General features: G+C 42.9%; 1 protein-coding gene across 5 annotated transcripts in view; it reads left to right on the top strand.

Moving 5' to 3' along the window:
• The window catches only part of LOC144685445 (disabled homolog 2-interacting protein-like), a 794,163-nt gene that overhangs the window by 592,049 nt on the left and 175,004 nt on the right, over positions 1 to 27,110 (top strand). The window contains exon 1 of one of the 5 annotated variants that reach the window (XM_078549955.1): positions 18,125 to 18,234. The exons of the other annotated variants lie outside the window; for them this stretch is intronic. The gene's annotated coding sequence lies outside the window, so the exon portion shown is untranslated. Of the gene's footprint in view, positions 1 to 18,124; positions 18,235 to 27,110 lie in introns of those variants that run through there. 5 annotated transcript variants of the gene reach the window in all.

Genomic DNA, 27,110 nt, shown 5'->3' with positions numbered 1-27,110 from the left:
CAGCGGCCTGTTTAAAAACAGCCCAGACAGCCCCTCGTAGGCTGCCAGCAAAGAAGACATCTTCGGTGGTGTTAGCGGGAAATTATGGCTTCCAGTGCAGCTGCAAGCGCCAGGCGGGAGGGCAGGTCGGGTGGGCACTTGGCCCCCCCTGGCCTCGCGGACTTCCTGGAGGAGGTGGCTGCCAATGTCCCCAGGGATGTAAGGAGGCAGCCACTGCACCTTACAAAAAGAGCTTGGGAGGAGATGGCAGCGCTGGTTAGCATCCATGATGTTGTGTGGTGCACCTGGGTCCAGTGCTGTAAGAGGCTTAATGACATGCTACGCTCATGAAGGGTGAGTACCGTGTTGGCATGGATCAGTGTGTTGAAGCGTTATGGTCTGGCTGTCCCCCCTGTGTTGCTCAGGGGTGTCAGAGTCTGCGTGCTAACTGTCAATGACACTGGAGCTGGCCAAGGGGGTGAGCCTTGGCTTCTTGGACTGAGTGCCTTGTGGCTCGAGGGCCACGACTCGGATGTGCCCTGCAAGCTTGGCCAGGCTACAGTGGCGTTGCAGGTAGAGAGTGGACTAATCAATGCTCTTATGTACTTTCGGGAGCAGACGGCCCATAACAACACTGAAAGGTCGCAGACCTGTGGAGGCCCCCAAAACCTCCTAATCTCACGAGGTACGGGCAGGATGCCTTGGAGATGGAGAGCTGGCACACACTTTGGTCGACCGGCCGTGGAGAGGCTGGGATGTCAGACGAAGGTAAGAGTGCAGTGCACAGAGGTGAGAGTTTCGGATGGTGTAAACATTCTTGTGTAGCCTCATCATTGATGGGAGCCTCAAAACTGGATTCCCCATGGATCATTGAAAGACGATGGCACCATGATGCAGTTCTCCATGGTCTCACCAGGGTGCCTGGCATGCACAGTGACAGTGTGATGACTTAAACTAATGACATGTCATTGTTCTCCCTTAGATTTGCCACCACACACCTAATCACAGGACCCCAAAGAGCCACCCCTGACATCAGAGGACCGCCAGGCTCCAGATGCACCTGCGTTACACCCGCTCTCTGAAGCAGGCACCAGCACAGATACCAGCACCTCGGTGGTTTTAGGCTGGTGCACAGCGGTGAGGGCACTTCACACGTGTTTGAGGTGCAGGCGGAAGCAGAGTGTGTCCAGGGCTCCGGCAGTCGGAGGGCTGCTGGAGACCTGGATGATGCTGAGTCGAAGGCAGACGATGAGCCTCTGGGATCGTCCATTAGGCGGCAGATGCTGGATGTCCAGTGAGATGTGCAGGAGGATCTGACGAAGATCCATGAGGGTATGCGTGCATTGGTCTCCGTTATGGAGGAGTCTGTGTGGAACATCAGCATTGTGTTCACCCTCATGGTCAAGCGCACTGCCTCCTCCATTGAGAGAGTGGGGACTCTCATGGAGAAGACAGCTCCAGGAACAGAATCAGGGGTTCCTGGGGTTGCGCTCAGACCTGTGAGCCGTCACACAGGCACTGACCTCAGGTTGTCAGTGTGGGAGATGGGTGAGTAACCCAGTATCCCAGCTAGGTGACCGTCCATCAATGGCGAGCAGGGAGGTCCAGAGCGACCTCAAGTTGGCACACGAGCTGCCTGTCATCTCTGCGGGTTCCTCTCATGGCGCTCTGGATGATGGCAGCAGCTCCTCCACCCCTCTGCCAGTGACCGTGGCATCTGATGAGGCTGTGATGACTGGGGAGATGCCAGCCGTGGCACTGGCTGCTCCCTCCCAGGCAGGGCCAGCACAGGCTCCACTGGCCAAAAGACAACTGCCAAGGTCATCAAGGCCAACAGGACAGCAGAGTCAGCGGGCTGCCTCCTAATGTCATTGCCAGCAAGGGGAGAGCACCAAGACGTAGCACTCGCAAACGTAAGTTTGTATCGTGAGCACAAGAGGGACTGGTCACAGGTGATCTCCTGCTGTGCAATGTTTTGTTTATGTGCGCTGATCTGGGGTTGAAGGCCAGAGAAGGTCCTATTAACTTGTTTGGACTGTCAAAATGAGATATATTTTCTTTTGTTGTAATGGCCTGAGTATGCTTCACCTTTTTTATTTAATGTGGTGCAGGGTACGCCAGTATGTAATGTTGGACGTGGGTGGCTCTAAACCTTATTGCACAGGCACTGAGTGGACTTTGGGGTCAAAGGAAAGGGTCATTTCAGACATCTGGGATGGAGGTAGCAGCCCTGGCATGAAGTGGTAGCGCTTATTTGGCAGCCTAGCTGAAGGACTGCTGGACTAAGGTGTCCCTGCCTCGCTGGAGGTTACAGAGGTTTGCCTCCAGACCCTCAGTGCTCTCCTCACCGTGCTCCTGTTCGGACTCACTACAGGATTCAACTGTGGCCGAAGACCTATGGTTCTCTCTATCACCGCCCTTGTGGAGGCATGGCTCCTGTTATACTGCTGCTCTGCCTCTGTTCTTGGGTGGCAGAGATGTGTCATAAGAAGTGTCACCTTTTCAAGGGACAGCCCTTGTCACCCAGCAGCCATCCATCCAGTTGGGCTGGAGCACTGAAGAGCCTCAACACCTGGGAGTGTCTCAGGATGCACGCGTCATGGGAGCTGCCAGGGTACCTTGCACAGACTTGCAGAATCTGCATCCTGTGGTCACACACTATCTGCATGTTCATGGAGTGAAATGTCTTCCTGTTGACAAAGGCACCCCACTGACCCGCTGGAGCCTTGATGGCCATATGTGTGCAGTCGCTGCAAAGCCTCTGGCTCGCTCAGCCTGGCTGGCCTTGTCCGTATGGAAATGAATGAAAGCCAATACCCGCCTGAACAGAGCTTCTGTCACCAGCTTGATGCAATTATGGACAGCTGATTGGGAGACTCCACACAGATCCCCCACTGACCCCTGGAAAGAGTCAGATGCATAGAAGTTGAGGGCCACTGTGACCTTCAGAACCGTTGGCATGGGGTGTCCACCCACACAGTTGGAGCTCTCAGGCCCAATCATCTGACAAATGGAGGTCACCCTCTCCCTTGAGGGGCAGAGCCTCCTTCAGCATTGCACCTCTGACATATTGAGGTAGTTGCATCGCCATCTGTAAACCCTGGCAGCAGGATAGTGGTGTCTTCTGTGGCCCCTAATGCCCTGGAATGCGCCTCTTGTCCCACAGGTCGCTCCCCTGCAAGCTGCATTGGGATACCTGGCCTCCTCTCCCTTCTGCCCCTCTCTTCCTCCTCAGAGGAGGTGCCTCCAGTGGAGACCACAATCCCCATTACTAAGGTTACGGAAGGCTGTCTGATGCCTGGAAGGGTCCACACTCTGAATCCTTCGGGGTCCTTGGAGACACCCGAGGAGACCTGAAATGAAGCCTAGAAATGCTAAGAATGAAGCCCCAAACACAGATGAAGCTGCCAAGTACCAATCAGTCACTAGCAGCAAACTATCTACCAAACTCCTCACTGCTTACACTGGCAATGCTGCTGACCCTTTTTATCCTGCCTGTGGATGAGGTTTTGCAAATTGTCAGCTGGCCGCCAGCCCATTTTGCCCTTGCGAATCTGTGCTTGCTGCACAGTCAACGTAAAATCGAAGTCAGTTTCATTTTTAATGGCCTTAATTGGCCTCTTAATTATGGCGGGCACGGCTCCAGCTTCCGCTTGCCGACCGAAATATCGCACGAGCGCGCAATGATGTCAGGACGCTCACCCGACGTCATCGCGCGCTAGCCCGCCCATTCAGTGAAAGATTCTGCCCCTAGTAATTCTATTGCTCGAGTCCTATTGTAAGATGACACAATCCTATATGCACTGAGTAATGTACAGATAAAATAGTTTGAAGTTGCCTTTTACAGTGTTCATTCTGTACACTTGATAAATCTGGCTATGCCTGAATCTGTCTTTTACAAAGCAGTTTCACATTTATTGGAGTAGTGATGCATATGATGTCACTAAACGTTCAGAACTGATGAGAGGTGTTTTTTTTAAGATATAAAACACAATATTAAACATCATGTTTATGACTGAATCAATCTCAGGTGCTTCAGCTGACTTTTACATTTTGTTGACTGGTAACTGCCGTGTTTTATATGTTAAGTTATTTTTGTTCTGCAAAACAAAAAGTCATGGAAAAAGTAACTTTTGGACCCAGTCTACTTAGTTTTGTGTTTTGGAATTGTTTCCTTTCAATGGAGTACCTGAAGGTACTGAAATGGCTGAAACTGATCTTGTTATAGAGAATGGTAGTTGCGAAAACATCAGAAACTTTGTAAGATTCTGTACATATTAAGGCTTCATTTGGAAAAAAAAGGTAAATTGCAAGCAGAATCTGGACACGTCCATGGGAGCTTCAGAAAAATATTTCTTTGTTTTTAGAACGTTGGTGATGCTGACAAGCCGATCCCTAGTTGTTCTGAGAAAGTGATGGAGCTTCCCCTTGGATTTCTGCAGTAGTTGTGCTCGTGATACTGTTGCTAGCGTTGGGTAGGGAGTTGTAGAATATTGACCCAACAAATATAAAGGCCTTACCTCTCCCAATCTCCTCCTCCAATCCTACAACCCTGCAAGACCTCGACACTCCTCCAAATTTAACCTTTTGTGTATCCCCCATTTTAATTGCTCCACCATTGGCAATCATGCCTTCAGTTGCCTAGGTCTTAAGCTCCGGAATTCCATCCCTAAACCATCTGCCTCCCAGATTCTCTCTGCTCCTTTAAGTTGCTCCTTAAACCCTATCTCTTTGACAAAGCTTTTGGTCATCTGTCCGAATATCTCGTCATGTGGTTTGGTGTCAAGCTTGGTTTGATAATGCTCCTGCAAATTACCTTGGGACATAGAGAACCTTAAAGGCACTATATAATTACAAGTTGTTGTTGACAATATCTGGTTACGTCAGAATGGTCTTTGCCTTGGAAGGAAATTTGGGGATTGATATTTTCTCACAACATCATAACTTTTGTTCTTCTTGGTGGTAGAGATTACAAGGGAGGATGATGCTGTGAAAGTAACCTTTTGATTAGCTGCTGCTATGCACTCTGTATCATACATCTTGCTATCGTAAATCAGTGGTGAATGGGATAGATATGGAGTCCAGCGGGGCAGAGGACAGATGTTCTGCCCAAATGATGTTTGGTTTTTGGAGTACTGTTGTGAGTGCACCTATCCACACTCCTGACTTGAATCTTGTATATGGTGGCGAGGCTTTGTGGGGTCAGGAGCAATATTTAAGTTAAGCTGGCATGTGTGCAAATGCGCAGCAACCCGGAATGTACCTGCAGGCCGCTCACTAGTTGTCCTGTTTAAGATAGTGCACATACTGCAGGCACTCAAAAAAAAATTAAAGGTGCTGTGCATTGAACTGACCAGGTTTCATACAACAAAGAAAAATTAGGGGGAACATTGGTCAGGAGGTAATCCACTTGTAGCAGAATACCCAGCCACTGCATTGCTTTTGTAGCCACAATGTATATACTGTTAGTCATTTAAACTTCTGGTCAAAATATACATACAAGATGTTGATGGTGGGTACAGCATTGGTAGCGATATTGAAAGTTAGGCAGTGATGGCTTATTCGAGATGATATTTTTACCTGGCACTATGTGGCATGAGATATTTGTGCTCCTCCAATTCTGGCCTCTTGAGCAGCCCTGATTTTAACTGTTTCACAAATGGCAGTCATGCCTTCAGCTGTCTTGGCCCTAAGCTTATTCCCTCCCTAAAACTCTGCTTTTTTACCTCTCTCTCCTCTTCTAAAAATCTGTTTCCTTTTCCAAGCTTTTGGTAACCTATCCTGATTCTCCTTAGTGTCAAAAAATGCCAAAAATATTTTATTGATATTGCTGTTTTTAAGCACCTTGGAACTGTTTTATAATGTTAAATGCGATGTGTGAATATAAGTTGTTGATGATGAACATGAAGAAGATAATGATTACCAGCTATTTGTCAGCCAAGACTTGAATGTTATCTCGACCTTTCTGTGGGACTGCATGGACTATTTCATTATTGGAGGAGTTTCAAATCAAGCCAAACATTATGGAATCTTCAGTGAACAGCCACACTTCTAACCTTACAATGGAAGGAAAGCCATTGGTATAGCAATTGAAGATGGTTGTGCTGAGAATGTTATTACCTGCTATTTTTCGTTAATGTTAAGGCATTGTAATTCTTCAAATGAGTGAGATTTTAAAGGGTTAATATTTACCTTCTCAACATTAATGTTTAACAATACCTTATACTGTGTATCCTGCTAAGGCATCAGGCACGCAAGTTGTTGTCAGGCCTTTGGCCATTTGAGATGCGCAGAAGCATGGAAAAGGGGCCTACCGACTGATGTAACCTATTTCTTTCAGTGAAACATCTAGCCTTGTCCCAATTTGTTCTGCATGGTCGGGTTAAGTTCTAGAAATTTGCTCTGTAGCTTTGCCATATAGATCAGGAACGTCCAAGATTTATTTGACATTTAAACCAAGTTAGCTTTAGCAGGGCAACAGGAAGTGTATAATTGGCTTTAAAGAATTGGTGGCCTGTTGCTGGACTCCTCCAGTGTCCTCTTGTAGCCAGGTGTCAGGATTACAGAAAGAAATATCATTCGGAGTTCCTATTCATGTTTGGGATATAAAACATTCATGCATTAGATAAGAAAGAGGAGCAGTATAGAAAAAATGGTGAGAAATTGTATATATTCAAAATGCAGTACACATTGGGCACACTGTTTCTGTCTAATATTGGGCCTCATAAACTCAAAACCTGTTTTGTATTGATGATTGAACGATGGTGAAAAATCGCCGTGTACTGTTAGTACACCTGGCGCAGGCCTGTCCTCTGGAAAGAAGAGCAAACAGGGAAAGAAAAGGACTGCAGTTGGTTTCAAGATAGCATCCAAAAGATCCAGTGACAGGTGGAAATTTAAAAACAATTCCTACTAATCATGTGGGATCATCTTCAGCTTTCTTTTTGACCCCTTCAGACTTTGCAGTCAGAGGGGAGCCATGTCCAAAATACAATGCCAACTTCAGGGAGCACACTAACATCTCTGCCCTTCAGGAAATCTCTGGTATAACATATGGGATGGGGCTGTGGATTCCTTATACTGTCTTCACCCCTTTTTCCTGACGTTTGCGCATGAGAAAAAGGTGTTCTCTGATGGCAGATGTCAAATAAATCAGCCCCAGTTACTACCCTGGACTTTGCAATGGACTGAATTGCAGCATTTACAGCGCAGAAAGAGGCCTTTCGGCCCAAATGATTTATGCCGCATTTATAATGCATAGTGGCCTCCTTCCCAGCTTTCTTTTAACTCCATCAACATGTCTTTTTCCTTTCTCACTCACGTGTTTGTCAGGTGCAATGCTGTTTGCTTCAATTGCTCACTCTGGTAGCGAGTTCCACATTCTTACTACTCTCGAGATAATCTTTCCATTACATCAACTCTGCAGCCTGGTTTTATCTGACAGCTGCTTTCAGTTTGAAATACCTTAATGAGTAGCACAATCATGCAGAAATGGGTGAGAAGTGCGGTTTGGCAATTATTTTTTTAATTGAAAAAGACATTTTCTGCAGAAAATGACAGCACTTTTCCCTGATGGACACATAAAGAAAGCTAAAAAAGAGAAAGCCCTAAATCTGCAATAATTGTTTTGGATTATGGATGGATAGGGTGACAAGAATTTTCATAATTTTATTTTGCTAAACTTCAATTATGGCATTCATTTCATAAGTGAAATAGAAGATTAGTGTTTATATACTCTGTGCAAGTACGTCGTGGTTTTATTATAACAGGATTGCTAGTTCCTTCACTTCCTGAATTGAGACAGTGGAACTTTAAGTGAATTTTACTGTTCATTTTTTAAGCTAAGAAACACTTACAGTCATGTAGCACTGTAAATGACCTCAGGACATTCCAAAGCGCTTCACAGCCAATGAGTGACTTTTGAAGCATAGTGACTGTTGTAATGCAGGAACACAGCAGCTGATTTGCATACAGGTAGGTCCTTCAAGCAGCTATTTGATGATCAGATAATTTGTTTTAGTGATGTTGGTTGAGGGAAAAGTATTGGCCAGGACAGCATTGAGTATTACCCTGTTTTTCAAACTATTGCCTTGCTGGATCTTTTACATCCACCTGAGAGAACAGTCAGGACCTCGGTTTAATGTCTCATCCGAAAGGAGGGAGTATGTTATGTGATGCAGACTTAGCTTGTCAGCGAGTGAGGTCCAGAAACTCCAAGTCCCAACAGGCCTCGGGATTTTTGGTGCATGCGCAACCTGGCATTTTGAAGTTCTACGGGCCGTAGGCATGGATCATGTGACCGGGATCAGAGCGTTCTGGACAGGGAGTGGTGACGGGAAGAGGTCCCAGTTAAGGAAAAAGAAAGAGGAGCAGATAAAAAGGCTGCAAGCAGAAGAAGGGTTGCAGTTGGCAGACTTTAATTAAAGGGGGCTTGGGAGAAGCCATGAAGATCTAAGAAGGCAGCAGAAGATTGATGACTCCATGCTGCGGGTAATTGGGACAAAAGTAATCCTTTGGACCAGTAGTATTCTGCTTGGCGTGGCCAAAGCGCTGAAGTTGTGCTTGTGAGTTGGCGCTGGTGTGCAAACTTGGGAACCTAAGGAAACAGAGTCTCAGGAGACGAGATTGAAACCCTGCCAGGTGGACCGTTGTTGAGGCTGTCCAAGTTGGAGCGACTTTTGGAGAGAATTCCAAGGAGAGATCTTCGAAGTTGAAGACTGGAATCCCTTGTGAGAGAGACAGAGTTCCAACAACATTCGTTGACACAATGTTTACTGATGTCTGGATGGTTTGTTGAGAAATCCGTGGACCTGCCTTGGTTGCAGCTGCCATTTATAGTGCGGTGTGGTGCGTTCGACCACGGTTTGCCTGTTAATCACATGTACCTCATATTTACCCTGAATGTTAGAGTATAGGATAGATATTGTAAATTTTTTATCTTTCTAACCTTGTATTGTAAACTTTATTATTGTTTGTTCAAAACCCGTGGAATCTTGTGGTTTTATTCTCTGAGCAAATGTCTTGAATCTCAAACTTTGTCTACTTTAAACAAAAAGATACTGGTCCCTAACCGGATAGCACCAAGAACTTGAGGGTCTGGTCCAGGATCAAAACAAATATCAGTCAGACTCAACAGAGAATACTACCACTGATCCACAGTTGACACCTAAAAGTAACTATTTTTTCAAGGTATTAAGGGGAAATGATAGTGTAGATTGAGAGAAACTATTTCTGCTGGATGGGGAGTCCAGGACTTGAGGATAGTCAAAACAGAAGAACCTTATCTTTCAGGAGTGAAGTTAGGAAAAACCTTTACACACAAAGGGTGGTAGAAGTTTGGAACTCTTGTCTGCAAACAGCAGTTGATGCCAAGTCAGTTGTTAAATTTAATTCTGAGATTGATAATTTATTTGTTAATGAAAGGTATTGTGGGATATGGGGCAAAGATGGATAGATGGAATTAGGTCACGGAACAGCCATGATCTCATTGAAGGCTCAAGGGGCTAAGAAGTTACTCCCATTTCTTTGTTCCCACAACTAATATTTAACCATCTCTATATTTGGTCCCCCTGGCCTGTGCTGTACTAAATAGAGAGCGGATGTCCAACCTACTTCCAAACTCCATCAGTGTCCTCTTGAAGTCAAGTGTTAGGAGGGGCTCAGGATGACCCTGGTGGTCTCAGCACAAGGAGATGTTGCAGCCTCTGCTGGCTTCCTCCCCATTCACCACAACTCGGGCCAGGGATCACACGTACATTTGCGACCTATCCTTCAATCTTCAGGGTAGCTCCTTCAACATTGCAGCTGTAAATTTTGACCGGTTAAGATATTTGACTTATTTGGGGGAATGCTTTCTCCTTTTCTGTTCTTCATTAATGCTGTTTTCAACATTATTGGAAGCATCAGAATATCCACTCCTTATGAAATTAGGAACATAAGAATATAAATTAATAAATATGGCTATTTATTCAGTAGTTTCAATTGGGTCCTGTTTTAAAGAGACTATTATTCCATGAGCTAAGAGATAGTCGGAGCATAAGAGAGACTATGATTTGATAACCAGTTTGAATATCATTGTGTTGTCATAGAAACAAAACCCATATGACATCTGCAGTGCCTAATTTGGACTAAAATTAAACCTGCTGGCAGGATTATATAAAAGGCTTGTGTGAAAATTATAACAAATATCAAAAAGCACATTTACTGTACACACAGAGCTCTGTGGTACAATCATCTGTCTGCTCTGAGTAATGCCAACATTCTGGTATCATCAGTGTTGCAATGTTCAAACATGTGAAAACAAACCAGGTACACCTGGTAATGGATACAGGCATCCCTCATGCTTAAAACTGTGGTGGGTAAAGCTGATGGCAGAGCAAATTAATGTGACAGTCTGGAATGTAGGACAAAGCCATACGTTATGAGTTTACAGTTTTAGTTTGATCACTGCTGGGTGGCATCTAAAGGAGGCCAGATACCATTCTAGGGAAGAAAGGAGAATCAGAGGCAGGTTGTGGTGTGTCACTCTTACGCCATTCCTAGTGTCATATAAAGTAACATTAGCTGAGTAACGTTATGTAGGAATGTACATCTGGCCAAACCCAGTAATGTGTCACCCCTCTCAAATTAAAGAAGAGGAAACCATGCCTGGGAAGAGTACTTCTTTTAAAAAAGCTGTTCTGATAAGATTTCATTCACTTTATTCTGATAATTAGCTGCTTTGTTCCTGTTTTGCTACCACTATTCATTCTGGATATTTAAGTTTCTCTGTGGGAGTTGATTTCAGGGCAGTGCGAATAATGCTGATGATTCAGGCTTAGAAATTCAGTCACATAGTATGCACTTTTCAGGCCATCTGCCATATTGATAAAGGGCAAAAAATTCAACCTGAAGTACTCATGTCTAAACAGGTACTGAGCTGGTTACATTTGCAATTAATGGGCCTAATGCCTGTTTGAGGCCCCAGCTGTAAAATCGGCTTGCCCTAAAGTAGCTAGCAGCAGGAAACACAAGTGTAGAGGTAGTCCTTAAAGCCACGTGTCTGAATTTCTAAACCTTGCCCTTTTTACCTCACTAATGCCTGAGTGGTTGGCAGGGAAATGGATTGTGAATAATGGATAACTAACATGTCCAGTCCTGAAATTGTCTGTAAAGAAATCTGATTAAACATCTGAATGACAGCAGGAAGAAAATAAACAGGTTAGCTTCTTTCACTCCTCCTTCCTACCTATTGGGAATAATTGGGAAGAAGAAAGCTTTTTGACATCTGTGGAATATTACAGAACCAAGCAAATCTTCCGCTGGCTGATAAAAGCCTGTATTTTGTTGCTTGTATCTCATTTTCCACAATCCATACATTTGTGTGTCTGGTTGCTATGGTTTGAATTGTGTGTGTAAAATGAGTTAGTGTTTAAAAAGTCAAAATTGAGTGATTCCAATGTACCTTCATAGTAAACTGATTTTTTTAACCAGAGGAATTGTCAATAGCAAAATGTAGAACAGCACTAAGGGTTAAATGTTGAAACAAAGGATGGCCACATGGTTAACATGTTACTAATACTGTATTCACAGATAGTAGAGTGTTTTTGTGAGGTCAAGGGAAGGGCTCTCTTGCTGCTTTGTGAAGGGCAGGCACCTGATAACTGCAGGACAAAGACTACACAGTCACCAGCTGTGGCCATGCTGAAAGTTGCTGATTTTCTTTACCAGTTTATACTGAATGTTACTGAGACATGGCAGGGTTGGATTACACTGGAAAAAAAGCCTACATCAGCTGGAGCTTTGAGAGTGGAGCAACTATTAACTGCAGCGGAAACAGGGCAGTCTGAGTTGATGCCTGGAATGTACTAAGAAGCTTGTGATGTGCCAGATGAACAATTCAAAAGAGCATGGAATACATATGACTGGAATGGCAAGTATATATTTATATTTGTTGTGGGGAAGAAGTTTGAGTTGGAATTCCTCAGAAATCATTAACTGGGGATTTTGTTGAATCAGTTTTTAACTTTCAATTAATGATGGTAAATAAATCAAACATCCAACTGTATAGTAAGCCTGATTTTAATCAAGAGCTGGAAGCCATTTTACAGCATTCTTAAAGTTTGACAGCTGAGGCTTTTGTCTGACTAATTCACTCGCAGTTGTTTTTTTTAAGTAAACCTCAACCCCGTTGGAAATGGAAAGCATCTTTAGTGCTGAGGTGTACTCTTTCATTGTATTTGTGCAGTCTGAACTCTCATTGTTTTATCACTGTATTGTGCAGAAGCATATTTCGATTGTGCTTTCAGCCATTTCTCTGAGTGGACAGAATACATGTGAAAAATTTTACCACCTTGTTTCAATCAGGGTCAGATGGTGTAACGGCCTGAAAGTTCATTTTGAATTCTTCTCTGCTTTTCCTTTGTGAAGAAGCCTGTTTCCTCATTCAGTAATTCAGTGGTTGTAACACGTAGCTTGAAGCAGCTCCTCCTGGAGATTCAAATCTTTTTGTTTACATTTGTTCTGAATTGTGATTCAACTGAAACAAATTGAATTAATCTCTGCAGCTTTTTACTGTACTAGACAGGCTAATCATCCAGTTACCTATATCAATTTAATTTTGTATTTAAGGCCCTTAAATTGAAATGCAGCATTGCATAGTGAATAATGCAAGGATAGGGCTTTTAGTTAAGTTGACATCAAATTGGAATGATTTCCATTCTTTCTTGGCCATCATTGAATGGCTACAGCGCAGAAGGAGGCTTGTTGAGTGCATGTCATGGCACAAAAATGCTTTCTTTTTTTATTCATTCATGGGATGTGGGCTTCCCTGGCTGGGCCAGCATTTGTTGCCCATCCCTATTTGCCCTTGTGAAGGTGGTAGTGAGCTGCCTTCTTGAACCTCTGTAGTCCATCTGGTGTAGGTACACCCACAGTGCTGTTAGAAGGGAAGTTCCAGGATTTTGACCCAGGGGCAGTGAAAGAACGGCAATATATTTCCAAGTCAGGATGCTGAGTGACTTGGAGGGGAATTTCCAGGTGGTGGTGTTGCCATCTATCTGCTGCCCTGGTCGTGGGTTTGGAAGGTGCTATCGAAGGAGCCTTGGTGAATTCCTGCAGTGCATCTTGTAGATGGTACATGCTGCTGCTACTGTGCGTCAGTAGTGGAGGGAGTGAATGTTTGTGGATGTGGTGCCAGTCAAGTGGCTGCTCTGTCCTGGATGGTGTCAAGCTTCTTGAGTGTTGTGGGAGCTGCACTCATCCAGGCAAGTGGGGAGTATTCCTTCACACTCCTGACTAGTACCTTGTAGATGGTGGACAGACTTTGGGGAGTCAGGAGGTGAGTTACTCATCACATGATTCCTAGCCTCTGACCTGCTCTTGTAGCCACAGTATTTATATGGCTAGTCCAGTACAGTTTCTAGTCAATGGTAACCCCCAGGATTTTGATAGTGGGGGAATCAGTGATGGTAGTGCCATTGAACATCATGGGGTGATGGTTGGAGATGGTCATTGACTGACACCTGTGTGGCACGAGTGTTATTTGCCACTTGTCAGCCCATACTGGATATTGTCGAGGTCTTGCTGCATTTGGACATAGACTGCTTCAGTATCTGAGGAGTCACAAATGGTTCTGAACATTGTACATTGATCAGTTAGCATCCCCACTTCTGACCTTATGATGGAAGGAAGGTCATTGGTGAAGCAGCTGAAGATGGTGGGGTCGAGGACACTGCCCAGAGGAACACCTGCGGTGATGTCCTGGGGCTGAGATGACTGACCTCCAACAAGCACAACCATCTTCCTTTGTGCTAGGCATGACTCCAACCAGCAGAGAGTTTTCCCCCCTGATTCCCATTGACTCCAGTTTTGCTAGGCCTCCTTGATGCCACACTGTCAAATGCTGGCTTGATGCCAAGGGCAGTCACACTCACCTCACCTCGGGAGTTCAGCTCTTTTGTCCATGTTTGAACCAAGGCTGTTGGTTCAGCGCAACATGAATTAGCCAAATGGTTGGGCGAAATGTTACAACCAATTTTGACCAAGTTTTCCGCATACACAGTGAAGGACCCCTTCACATTTGCGAAGGCCGTACAGGACTTGCATAGCAGTGCTGTGTCCATGTGCTCATTTGACATTGCTAGTCTATTCATCAATGTTTCGCTTAAGGAAGCCATAGATATTTGCACTGCAGCACTATATCATGGCCATCCAGACCTGCTACCATTCTGTGAATCAGTATTCATTGAACCTATGAACTCGGCAACTCGCACAGTTGAGTTCAGTTTTGATAACACTATGTATGCCCAAATAGATGGTGTTACCACGGGATCCCTCTAGGCCCAGCTCTTGCAAAATCTTTGTTGGGTTCGATGAGAAACGCGTCTTCGATGGAATGACACCTAACCTCCTACCTCTTGCATTTTTCCAATATGTGGATGATACATTTGCTATATTTAAATCCATGGTAATCCCCAGGATTTTGATAGTGGAGGATTTAGTGATGGTAATGCCATTGAACATCAAGGGGTGATGGTTGGAGATGGTCATTCATTGTACTTATGAACTCGGCAACTTGCGAAGTGTCCTGATGAGTGCAAGAGGAAAAACTTAGACATGTCTCTTTTTTCATCAATACTCAAATGTTAGATATTATACTGTGCAAAGCAAACAACCCTGCATGTTCTTTCCTGGTCTGTACTAAGTCAGCTGATCTTAACCAAGAGACTACAATTAGTCTCCGTATTGGTGGGCTAGGGTGGGGACTTGTTCCTGCAGAGCATATGTGGATGGTAGGCTCAGCTGTGATGCTCTGCAAGGTCAAATAGCCTTTTGATAGAAAGTGTTATTGTGTCATGACAAAATGTTTGATGTAAACTACAAAATAGTCAGATTTTGCTCACTGGCTATGTTGAGTAAAGGTACTGTTAGTTGCAAGGCTGATCTATTTGAAAATGGTCTATTTATGAATACTGATTTGTGATTTACACCTTGTTCCACTTGCATCTGAATATCATCATTTAATTTTTGTGACCAGACGACGACTTAAACATAATTGTTGATTCTGCCTGTAAATTTTATGCAGTGCCAAATATATGTGTGAACAACTTGCATGAAGCATGTAAATTATTTGTTTCGCTTTAGTTTTGCTCTCATGTGTGCATCATACGTTGGAATTAAGAGACCAAGTAGAGGATAAGTGGGTAGAAATATTAGCAGCAAAAATGGCAGAAATCATAATAGTTTCCACAAATGATGGCTGTACAGAAATTCCAGTTGGTTTATAATATGTGTGTGTTATGAAAACAAGTCAGAAACTCCCACCCACAGGGCTACCTGTCAATTGTTTATGTTGTGTTTTCACTTTAGCCCTTACCCCATTAACACTCCCTTTGTCTTGTGTCCATGACATCTTTGTCAATCTCTCCTTAGTCCCACCTATCCCTGACCTTCTATCTTGCTTCACCTGCTCCACCCTCTTAAACTGTATAAAATCCATCACAGCTCTGAAGAAGAGTCATACCGACTCGACACATTAACTCTTGTTCTCTCTCCATAGGTGCTGCCAGATCTGCTGAGTTTTTCCAGCATTTTCTGTTTTTATTTCAGAAATTAAAATCTTCACAATTCCTGATCGTGTACAATTCAATAGAAAACAGTATAATACAAGCACTTCCACTGACTACACTCACATGGTCCTTTGTGTCTAATATTCAATTGCTTCCAGTATACGTTACCTGTTTAATATCTCCTGCTCACACGGCAGGTTGCCTAAGGAAGCATTTTCACAAAGTTCACAGCTGACACTAATTAAAGGGCCTTGGCAGCCAATTGAGCACTTGAATTTTCACCCACAACACAAAGGAAGGGGTTTAAAGCTATCAAATTTTCTAGACTGCAGATGCTTGAAGGTTCTGGAAGCAGAACAGAGATACAAAGACTAATTTAGATGTCCGGATCTTTGTAGAGCATACCATCGGCGTCATGTCGCAATATTCCTGAAATGATGACCCCAGACATGCACTCTTGAGTCTTCTACCTCGCAATCGTTCCCTCCCTCCCAACCACTGCTCCAGCAACCCCCTCACTCCCCCCGCCCCCCAAATTTTTGCCCCATGATCTATCACTGACTTTGCCTCCTGACAGCCAGCCTGTCAATCTGTCCAGCTGTTAGGTCGGAACCAACATGATAATGAGGCACTGCCATTAAATTCAACAGGGCCCCTATGCTCCAGGGATTTTTGGGCTCCATCCTAACATCTATGCTGCTCCTGCTCTATCCCTGCACACCCAGTAAACATTAGGGCCAATTTGACGCTTGCCTGGGAAGCAGATGATCTGCATAATTCAGTGTTGGTGGTAACACTGACTGAGTGGAACCCCTTTTTTTTCATGTAGGTCATTGCATTGTGCTTAGGGGCCTCAACAACCAAATATGTCCCATCAATGACAGCTTTACTTTGAAAAATCCTGAACTACAGTGACATTTGACAGCACTGTCATGCTGCTGCTGTTCACTGGGAAAGGTGATGAAGACATTGGCCCAGATGAGATGTGTCCCTGATGTATGTTTGATGTAACTGTACATTGTATGATAATACAGATCACCCCCATGACCTTCACTGAAGGGGACATAGTTGAGTTCATGGCTACTCTGACTGCCATTTACAGTACTGCCTCTATGGTGGAGGTTGGCAGCAGGTCTCCTTATGCAAGTCTTCTTGAGTTTTGTTTGGGGCTGATACAGTTAAGGGAGCCATAATGGTGGGTGTGGCCACCTCACATCCCTTCTTCACCTTCATTTTTTTTTGATTTAGTGCAAGAGGATAAAAATATTCACCATAACTTGCAAGTGTTTGACACCAAAAACAAGTGAACAATACAGCTTTAATGGATCAATTTCCAACATTCAAGCGCCTATAGAAAGATCTTGCATTCATATCACTTGTCTAGTCTGAAGGACATTTCAAAGTTTACTTTAAACCCAATAATTTATTTTAAAGTGTTATGTAAACAATTATGACAGCTATTTATCCACTCCAAAGCATAGGGATACACAAGTTTGTCTTTACAATTCCCCATGAGGCTAGGCTTAGCTCCATCTTGACCATCGCAAAGGGGAATGGACACTTCATTTTACTGGAGAGGCAGTACTTCAGGGTGGTTCATGCTAAGACCTAGACCATTTATGAATTTGCCTATGACTGGCTACAGTAGATTGGTGTCCTACTCAATTAGTCAGGGAAGTGTATTTAGCATGAATAACCAAAGGAGAAATAAAGATTTTTTTCAAATGCTTAACAAAATAAGTATTAAAAATCCCATTCCAGTACATTATTTTTTTAATGAGCTTTCCTTGTGCTTATAAGTTACTTTTAATCTGGCATGTCTATAAACGCTTCAGTTCATTGTTTTTTAATTTTGATTTAACAGAAAAATTCAAACAGTGCTCAATAAATTTACAAACATATTTTTCACTGAAAACGACTTGGAAAGAGGTAGATTGACTGCATTTTGGAAGTAGAGTTCCTAAATATTGCTCTTGCGGCCAACACAATTCCATGCAATTCTTTTTTTAAATTTAAAACTGTGTAGAATTCCTTTCTGAAATGTATATGCATAGCTCAATTGAAACTTGTTGCATATTTCATAATTTATAGGAAATAATTTTGCACTAAATTTAGTTTTCTAAAATTATGAATTGAATAAATTGAATGACTTTTTAGCATTTGCTAAAGGTGGAATATGAACTAAAATCCTGAATGCATTTCAACTTGTTTGCAGTTTGCTTTCCAACAAGCCCAAAAATATCATACAAATTTGAATTCTGTCGTAATTACTGAGATGTAACAATTTCTCCCCCAGGGCTTCTGTAATGTAAATGCTTTTTGCTGTTTTAGCAGCCAATTATGAGTAAGTGGAAGGATGAACTTCTACAGTGAACTTAAACATCCCTCGAAAACTCTCCTGGAGAATGGACAAGACTTCTAGCTGAATTATTAATAATTACATTACTGCTGTTGCTTGTGAAGTGTCCACAGTATTTCACAGTTGCATTGCAGCTTTCCAGATGTGGACTTTTTTTATATTTTCTCCAAATATGGAGATCATTGTTTTTGACTCATAGTACCTTGAGACTCCCATTTCCTGCTAACACAAAAACTATTACTTCTGTGGGAAAGTCCGACAGCAGCGTTTGAAAACTTTCAGAAAGTTTCCTATTACAGTGATTTGTGGAGAAGTCCAAATCGTAATTTAATCCAGACAATGTGACTAGTAAGTCTTTTTGGGCCAATCTAAGTTTATGGCAATGATAGTTATGTTCATATTTCAGCTGAAATGTTGTTTTGTGGCAAGAAAATGAAATTTTTATTGTAATCAGCTCATTATAAAGAAAAGCCTTGAGATAATCGTGATTTGTTCTGTAAACTGGGAGCACATTCCTACATGATGGCCTGCTGTTACTGGATGGTTAGTTAATTATTTGTGCTTTCTAAGTATGAGTGCATGCCTCGTGCGCAAGGAGAGGAATGGTTTTTATATGTGTATGATAATTCCAACAAAATAGGAGCTTTTAACACGGATCCAATTTACAAGTAAAAATGAATGCAGTTAATGTTCTCACTGCATAACCAATGCACAGTAGAAGTGAGACCCATATGAACACCTATTTATTGAACTTAGTGCCTAAACTCCTCTGGAAGCCTGCGGTCACTGTTGGAATTTTAAATTTTAAAATGAGTATTTGATTCCATTTTGGTTGCAATGGCTATATTTTCTTTGAGGAATACAATTTGTCAACTGGACAGTGTGGGAGTCCAATTGTTGTTTTATTTTGCAGCTGCACTCATTGTAGAGAAGCCTGTGGTAATTTGGGAAAAAGGTAGGCTGCCAAATCCTTAAATTGAAAAAAAACATCCTTTACAGTTAGATCAATGACTCAACTTTTCCAGAGCCAGTTACTACATGGATTAAAACAGGATATATTTTTAACTCAGATTGTTCTTGTCTTTTAAAAGTTTGGACGATTTTTATAAAATAGGAATGCAATTTTGTACTGCCTAAAATTTTGCTTCTCATGTATTTGCATTTGTTAGTAATTTTCTATTATGTTATTGATTTAGATGATTGTTTCCCGAGGAAAATGGTAAATAGTGTAGAAAGTGCAAGATAAGTGTTTAAATAGACCAGAAGTCATAATGCAAAGGAACAGCAATCTTAATATTACTGTTGTAAGCATTTCCTTGTTTAATCAAACAATTATTGTCCTGTTTATCTTCACGTGTATTAGGTTAGGCCCTGGCATTTCGCCTCGGAGAAATCCAGGCCAAACTTAAGAGGTGCACTTTCTCTTGCTAGCTGTAAGGCTCCGTGTGAAATTCATTTGAGAATTCTTAATCCAGTTTCTACAGGAGATAGGCATACAGTTCAAAACTGTCCCTAATCTCACTCAAGAGGCCACAGGATGGCTGGTGTGTAAAACTGAAAAAATGGATGAGTGCAGGGTGGTCTGGAGAGTCGAGCTAAGACATGTCACTGCAGGCTTTACTCCTAACTTAGCTGTGGTATACATGGGGCTGAATTTTTTAGCTGTCATGCGGATGGCGGAGCCCACACGTCAGTGCTTAAAATGTCACGCACTGACGTCGCATGAGCGTCCCGACATCGGCGCGCGGCATTGCGATGTTTAGGCCGGCACACGCGCCCGCCATTAATTAAAGGCCTTGTTAAGGCAATTAAGTCACCAATTGATGAAGATTTTGAGGGGCCCGTGAGAACTTCAGCTTGGTGCACAGGCCCAACGGGCAGGCGGGTAAGTGATTTTTTAACAAACCTCATCCACTGGCAGGATGAGGTTTGATTTCGGATTTTAAAAAGTTTAATAAAGTTTTTGTGTACTTTATTAATATGTCCCATCTCGTGTGACATTTTCACATGAGGGGGACATGTTAATGATTTTTTTATTGTTCTATTTTTAATCTTACACAGCCTTTCAGCGATCTCCCTGAGGCATCACTTAGCCTCAGGGAGATGTGTGCTCTTTCGCGTGCATACGCGAAAGAGAGCACTCTCGCAGTTGGCGAATCCCCCCACCGCCCGCACAGGAAGCGCATAGTGCTTTCCATCGGGCGTCACGATGTAAACTGGTGGCAGGGCCCGTTTCGGTGGTGGCGATCGGCTGCCCGCCCACTGCCGAGTTGGTCGGGCCCGCCCGCCCATCAAGGGCAAAATTCAGCCCATGATGTGGGAGTGCTCGTTATCGACGTTCAAATGGAAAGAGAAGGTGGATATTGCCAGCACTAAAATTCCTTGTTTTGATGAACACACATACAACAAAATATATAATTTTTGTTGTGAAATATAGAGTAAGTATTCTTGTGAAGATATTTATGTTTTGGTATTTAGTGTTTTTAACCCATATTATTTTCTTAGCATCCTGAGCTAAGGGATAATATTTCCCATTCTTGCCCATTAGAAATATGAAATAAGCTGTGCTGGACTGCCCATAAGGAAGATTAGCATCATAGGTCAACATTTTCCCCTCATTGGTGGGGGAAGAGTGGGAAGCAGGTGTCAGCGGGCGGGCCTCCGATCGGCGCCCCCAGTCGGGGTCGCGCAGCCATCTTAAGTGGGCGGGCCAATTGACGTGTGCTAGGAAGCGCTATGCACTCCCTGTGTGGTGGTGGGGGGGGATTCCCTCAACGCATGCGCGCGAAAGAGCTCATAGATTTCCCTGAGGCAAAGCGCTGCCTCAGGGAGATTGTCTCTGATGTAAAACTTGAAATAAAGAGGTTTGAAAAATTTCCCTGCCATGTCCCTTCATGTGACACTGACACATGAGTTGGGACATGTTCATAACTTTTATTGAAACCTTTCGTAAAAATTTAAAGACCCTCATGAAACCTCATCCCGCCCGTGGATGAGGTTTCATGCTTTTTCCGAGGCCTGCCTGGGCTCTCGGCCTGCCCACCAACCGTAAGGTGAGGTCCATCAATCACGTTAATTGGTTTTTCAAGGGCCTTAATTGGCTGTTGACGGTTTGGCGGGCGCGCAGCCGAATTGGCTGTGCGCCCGACGAACTGACCATCTAAATGATGCGGGATGACGTCGGGACACATGCCCGACGTATCCCCATGTTACTTTACAGATCGGCGAGTGGGACCCACTCACGCTCGCCAGCTGGGAAAACCTGCCCATAGAACTTAATTTCAATGCATCAAAACAAGTTTCTGGTCTAGTCTGAATGCACAAATAATTCAAGCTTTGCAATTGCTCTCTTCTTTAGATACAACCTCATCTTTATGTGATGATCTTGTATGATTAACTGGGATTGGAGTAACGCTACCCTAAATAGGATTATTGATTTTAAGTTATTCCAGACCTACCCTGCTTAATATCTAAACCAATACACTCAATAGCCCAACAGGCCTGGCTCCCAATTTTAAATTCTAATCTTATTGAGAACACATTTTCAAATTCTACAGTACCACCCATTAAAAAAACAACATGCATCAAAAATGCCTGAAAGTTTTTCTTTATAATAGAAAGAAAACATTGTGGGGTCACTTTTAGTTCAACACAATGTATTTTCAGTAAAACGGTTCTCACCACAAACTACCAGACCCTGGAAGCATCATTCAGGCCGTAGAAACATTTGTTTATTTTCCTTAGTTTTCCTTCTGCATCTGCTACCTCTTGGGCGATTTCAGAAACACTCCTGTCTGAAAAGATGTGGTGAAAAGAGCTAAACAGCTTATTAAGTTTATTTTATCAGCTGTGGGAGATCCCATCCTAACATCTGTATAACCCTGTCAATCTTCAAAACCCCTAGCAATTAGCTTCAATTTAACCTTAATTCTGATCTGCAAGGACCTTTTCAGTACAAATCCACCTAGGTGACAAAGTTGGTTGACCCTGACCTGGTCCCTCAGGATAAACTCTCCAACTATCTAACTCCCTTTGGTTTGCCTCTCTTATTAGTTTACCTTCAAGTTTATAGGCAGCTGCCAAAACTTCACAAACATGAGGAACTTCTGTTTCTGGTTCTGTTGCAAGAATGATCTTTGGTTTTTATTTTGTCATCCAATCTCTTTAAGCTATAGCCTCTAGTTCGACTTTTATGTCTGCCAGGACTAGTGCTGCACTATTGAACACTTTCTGCAGTGTGTGATTGTTTTCTGATGCTAGAGACCCTTCCAGACTCAACATCAGTACTTGCACTGCGCTTTTTTTACTTGCCACTTTTTCCCTCAATTGTGCCATCATCTTGAACATTCAACCAATATTTAAACTTGTCAGTAGCTTTTCCATCATGCACCACAATAGTTGCCTCACTCCATTCGTTAGTCCCTTTTGGAAGAGATACCACCTGAGTACAATTGGCCAGTGAATGTGATAGCCCTGTCATGAAACACTCACATTACCATTATTCAACCTTTGATTTGCTGCATCCTGTTCCTCAGGGTCTTCATCACAGAACACTTCAGTATTTGACGTACAAGGTGCTTTGTTTATTTCTATCAGAGTCCAAGATTTTGTAATTAATTCTGAGGAATGAACCTTAATAGCTTGATTGCCATGTTTGATAGTCTGATGTCTCAGACCTTTCCAATTCCTGTGACCCTCTCTTTTATTGTATACCAAATCTCCTGATTTGAAGTATGTCTCAGATGGTCTTGAACAGCACTCCCTGAATCTTCTCAGAGATCTCAGCTTGATAAAAGCCTGTATCCCTGCATGTAAAGCATTCAAAATATGCAGAAAAAATTGAACTATTTGTTGTACCTTCTAACACAGGTGATACAATAATGTAAAAGCAAAATACTGCTTGCTGGAAACCTGAAAGAAAACAGAAAATGTTGGAAAAACTCAGCACGTCTAACTGCATCTGTGGAGAGAAAAACAGTGGTAGCGCTTCGAGTTCGTATGACTCTTCAGAGCATGCACACGAAAGAGCACACAACTCCCTGAGGCTAAGTGCAGCCTCAGGGAGATCGCTTACACTCTGAAAAATGTTAAAAATAGAAAAATAAAATTCCCTAACATGTCCTCATGAGATGGGACATGTTCATAATTTACATACTAACTCTATTAAAATGTTTAAAACCCTGCATGAAACCTCATCCCGCCGCTGGATGAGGTTTCATGTTTTTTCTATTTGCCACCGGGGCTCCTGGCCTGCCCGCCAACCTTAAGGTTGGACGGGCAGGTCCTTTAATTGTTTTAATGATCCTTTCAATGGCCTCAATTGGCCATTGACAGGTTGGTGGGCCAGCAGCTGAATTTGCTGCTGGCCCACCTTCCTGAAAATTTAAATAGGGTGGGATGACATCAGGGGTTCCGCCCGACGTCATCCCGCGTCATTTTACACGTCGGCGAGCGGTCCCCGCCCCCTGCTCACTGACGGCAAAATTCTGCCCAGTATGTGTGAAAATTAGGAATGGTAAGAGTCAGAAAACACTGTGGGAGTAGTTTATAGGCCCCCTAACAGTAGTTATACCATTGGGCAGAGCATTAAACAAGAAATTATTGGAGCCTGAAGCAAAGAAAATGTAATGACTATGGGGGATTTTAATCTTCATATGAATTAGAACAATCAAATTGGAAAGAATGGTCTAAAGATGAGTTTGTAGAATGTTTTCATGACAGTTTATTGGAGCAGGAGGTAGTGGAAACGACTAGGGAAAAGGCTATCTCCGATCTAGGTTGTGTAATGAAGCAGGGTTAATTAATAATGTCATAGTGAAAGATCCACTGGGAAATAGTGACCATAATACCATTCAATTCCATGTTAAGTTTGAAAGTGACATATTCCAATCACAAACAAAAATCTTAAACTTAAACAAAGCCAATTACATAGATATCAGGGGAGAACTGGCTATTGGGTAAATAGACTAAAAGGTATGGAGGTAAGTGAACAGTGGGAAACATTTAAAGAAACAATTCAAAATGTTCAAATAAAATACATTCCATTAAAGTACAAAAACTCAGCAAGAAAGACCCATCTGTGGCTCACTCAGGAAGTTAAGGGTAGTGTTGGGTTAAAAGAAGAGGCTTAAAATGTTGCAAAAAATACAGTAACAAGTCTGAGAATTGGGAGAGTTTTGGAAACCATTAAAGGGCTACCAAAAGTTGATTTTTAAAAAAAGGAAAAAATAGAATGATTGTAAACTTGCCAGAAATGTAAAAACAGATTGCAAGAGCTTTTACAAATATATAAAAATGAAAGTAGCTAAAGTAAATGTTGGTCTCTTGGAAGCAGAGATAAGAGAAATTATCATGGGGAAATGAGCAAGTGGCAAGAGGCATTGAACAAATATTTTGTGTCTGTCTTCACAGTAGAAGACACAAGTTTCATACCAGAAATGGATGATAACCTAGGGGCTGAAATGTGAGGAAATTAGGGAACTGAATATCAGCAGAGATAAAGTACTAGAGAAACTTAAGTGACTGAAATCCGGCAACTCCCTGGGACCCTAGGGTTCTAAAAGAGATAGCTGCAGAGGTAATGGATGTGCTAGCTATGATTTTCCAAAATTCCGTAGATTCAGGAATGATCCCACTAGATTGGAAGTTGGCAAGCATTACACGCTTTTCAAGAAAGGAGGGAGAAAGCAGTGAACTACAGGCCAGTTAGCCTAACATCAGTTGTTGGGAAAATACTGAAATCTATTATTAAGGAAGTCTTAATAATGCACTTAGAAAAGCATGTTATGATTATAACAAGTCAACATGGTTTTACTAAAGGGAAATACTATTTGACAATTTTATTAGAGTTTTTTGAGGATATAACTAATAGGGTAAATAAAGTGACACAGTAGATGTAGTATATCTGGATTTCCAACAGACATTCAATAAGGTGCCGCACTTAAGGTTAATAGGCAAAATAAGGACCTGTGGAATTGGGGGTAATATATTAGCATGGATAGAGGATTTGTTAATGGATAGGAAGCAGAGAGTGGGCATAAATTGGGCTTTTTCAAATTGGCAGGCAGTGAATAGTGGAGTGCCGCAAGGATCAGTGCTGGGGCCTCAATAATTTACAATCTATATTAATGACTTAGATGAAAAGACAGAGAGTAATGTATCTAAGTTTGCTGATGATACCAAGCTAGGTGGGAAGGTAAGCCATGGGGAGGACGCAGGCTGCAACGAGACGTAGACAAGCAACAGGATGGCAGATGGAGTATTTTATAGGAAAATGTAAAGCTATTTACTTTAGTCGTAAAAATAAAAAAGCAGAATATTTTTTTAAAAGATGTGAAACTTGTAAGTGTGGATGTTCAAGGAGACTTGGGTCTGCTTGTACGAGAAATGCAGAAAGTTAGCGTGCAAGTGCAGCAAGCAATTAGGAAGGCAAATGACATGTTGGCCTTTAATGCAAGGGGGTTGGAGTACAAGAATAAAGTCTTGCTGCAGTTGTTCAGGGTTTTGGTGAGACCGCATCTGGCATGCTGTGTGTAGTTTTGGTCTCCACGTTTAAGAAAGGAAATATTCGCATTGGAGGTGATGTACAGCATTTATTGCCCATCCATAGATGCCCTTGAGAAGGTGGTAGTGAGCTTGCTTCTTGAATTGCTGCAGTCCATGTGGCGTAGGTACACCCACAGTGCTGTTAGGGAGGGAGTTCCAGGATTTTGACCCAGTGACAGTGAAGGAACAGCGATATATTTCCAAGTCAGGATGGTAAGTGACTTGGAGGGAAACTTCCAGGTGGTGCTGTTCCCATGCATCTGCTGCTCTTGTCCTTCTAGATGGTAGTGGTCATGGGTTTGGAAGGAGCTGTCTAAGGAGCCTTGGTGAATTCCTGAAGTGCATCTTGTTGATGGTACAGACCGCTGCTACTGTACATCGGTGGTGGAGGGATTGAATGTTGTGGATGTGGTGGCAATCATGCGGGCTGCTTTGACTTGGACTGTGTCAAGCTTCTTGAGTGTTGTGGTAGCTGCATTCATTCAGGCAAGTGGGGAGTATTCCATCACACTCCTAACTAGTGCCTTGTAGATGGTGGACAGACTTTGGGGAGTCAGGAGATGAGTTACTCATCATAGGATTCCTAGCCTCTGACCTGCTCTTGTTGCCACAGTATTTATATAGCTAGTCCAGTTCAGTTTTTGGTCAATGGTAACCCCCCAGGATGTTGATAGTGGGGGATTCAGTGATGGTAATGCCATTGAACATCAAGGGGCGATGGTTGGATTCTCTCTTGTTGGAGATGGTCATTGCCTGACACTTGTGTGGCACAATGTTACTTGTCAGCCCAAGCCTGGATATTGTCCAGGTCTTGCTGCATTTGGACATTGGTCCCTGGGATGAGAGGCAGAGTAATTTAGGTTTATATTCTCTGGATTTTAAGAGAATGAGAGGTGATCTCATTTCAACCTACAAAATTCTGAAGGGACTTGATATGGTGGACGCTGAAAGATTGTTTCTGCTGGGCGGGAAATCTAAAACATGGGGGCACAGCCTCAGGATAAGGGGCAATCATTTAGGACTGAGACGAGAAGAAATTTCTTCACTCGAAGGATTGTGAATCTTTGGAATTCTCTACCCCAGAGGGTTGTGGATAATCCCCCATCATTAAATGCATTTATGGCTGGGATAGTTAGATTTTTGGAGACTCAGGGAATTAAGGGATATGGGGAGTGGGTGGGAAAATGGAGTTGAAGCCCAAAATCAGCCATGATTGTACTGAATGGCAGAGGAGGCTCAATGAGCCACGTAGTCTAGTCCTGCTCCTATTTCTTATATTTTTAACATTTGTGAGTGATTTTCCTGTTTCCCTGCTTTTCAACACATGCACTGCCAGCAGGCTGCAGAATTGTCACTCTAAACTGTCTCTTTGTGGAGAAGTGCCTCTGCCAAGCACCATCCCGCAATTATGTGGTTGAATGTAAGCATTCAGCAGAGTGGGAAAGCAACTCTGCAACTTGCCACTCTGTTGTTTGCCCATTAGTGCAGTGACAATGCACTGTTGTTGTTTGTATGGATACGATTGGGATATTGAAAACTTTAAGCCTCCATCATATTTGAGTTCTCTCAATTTCAGGTATTTTAGCAAGTCTAAAGAATTTAAAGCCAAAGCAAGTCTAATCCTAACAGTACAAAAGTAAAATACTGCAGATGCTGGAAACCTGAAACAAAAACTGAAA

This window comes from Cetorhinus maximus, chromosome 10 (assembly GCF_964194155.1).
Source record: "Cetorhinus maximus chromosome 10, sCetMax3.hap1.1, whole genome shotgun sequence".
In the NCBI taxonomy this organism is placed as follows: Eukaryota; Metazoa; Chordata; class Chondrichthyes; order Lamniformes; family Cetorhinidae; genus Cetorhinus; species Cetorhinus maximus.
The sequence above is the reverse complement of the archived record's forward strand: the minus strand, read 5'-3'. Positions and strand labels throughout refer to the sequence as shown.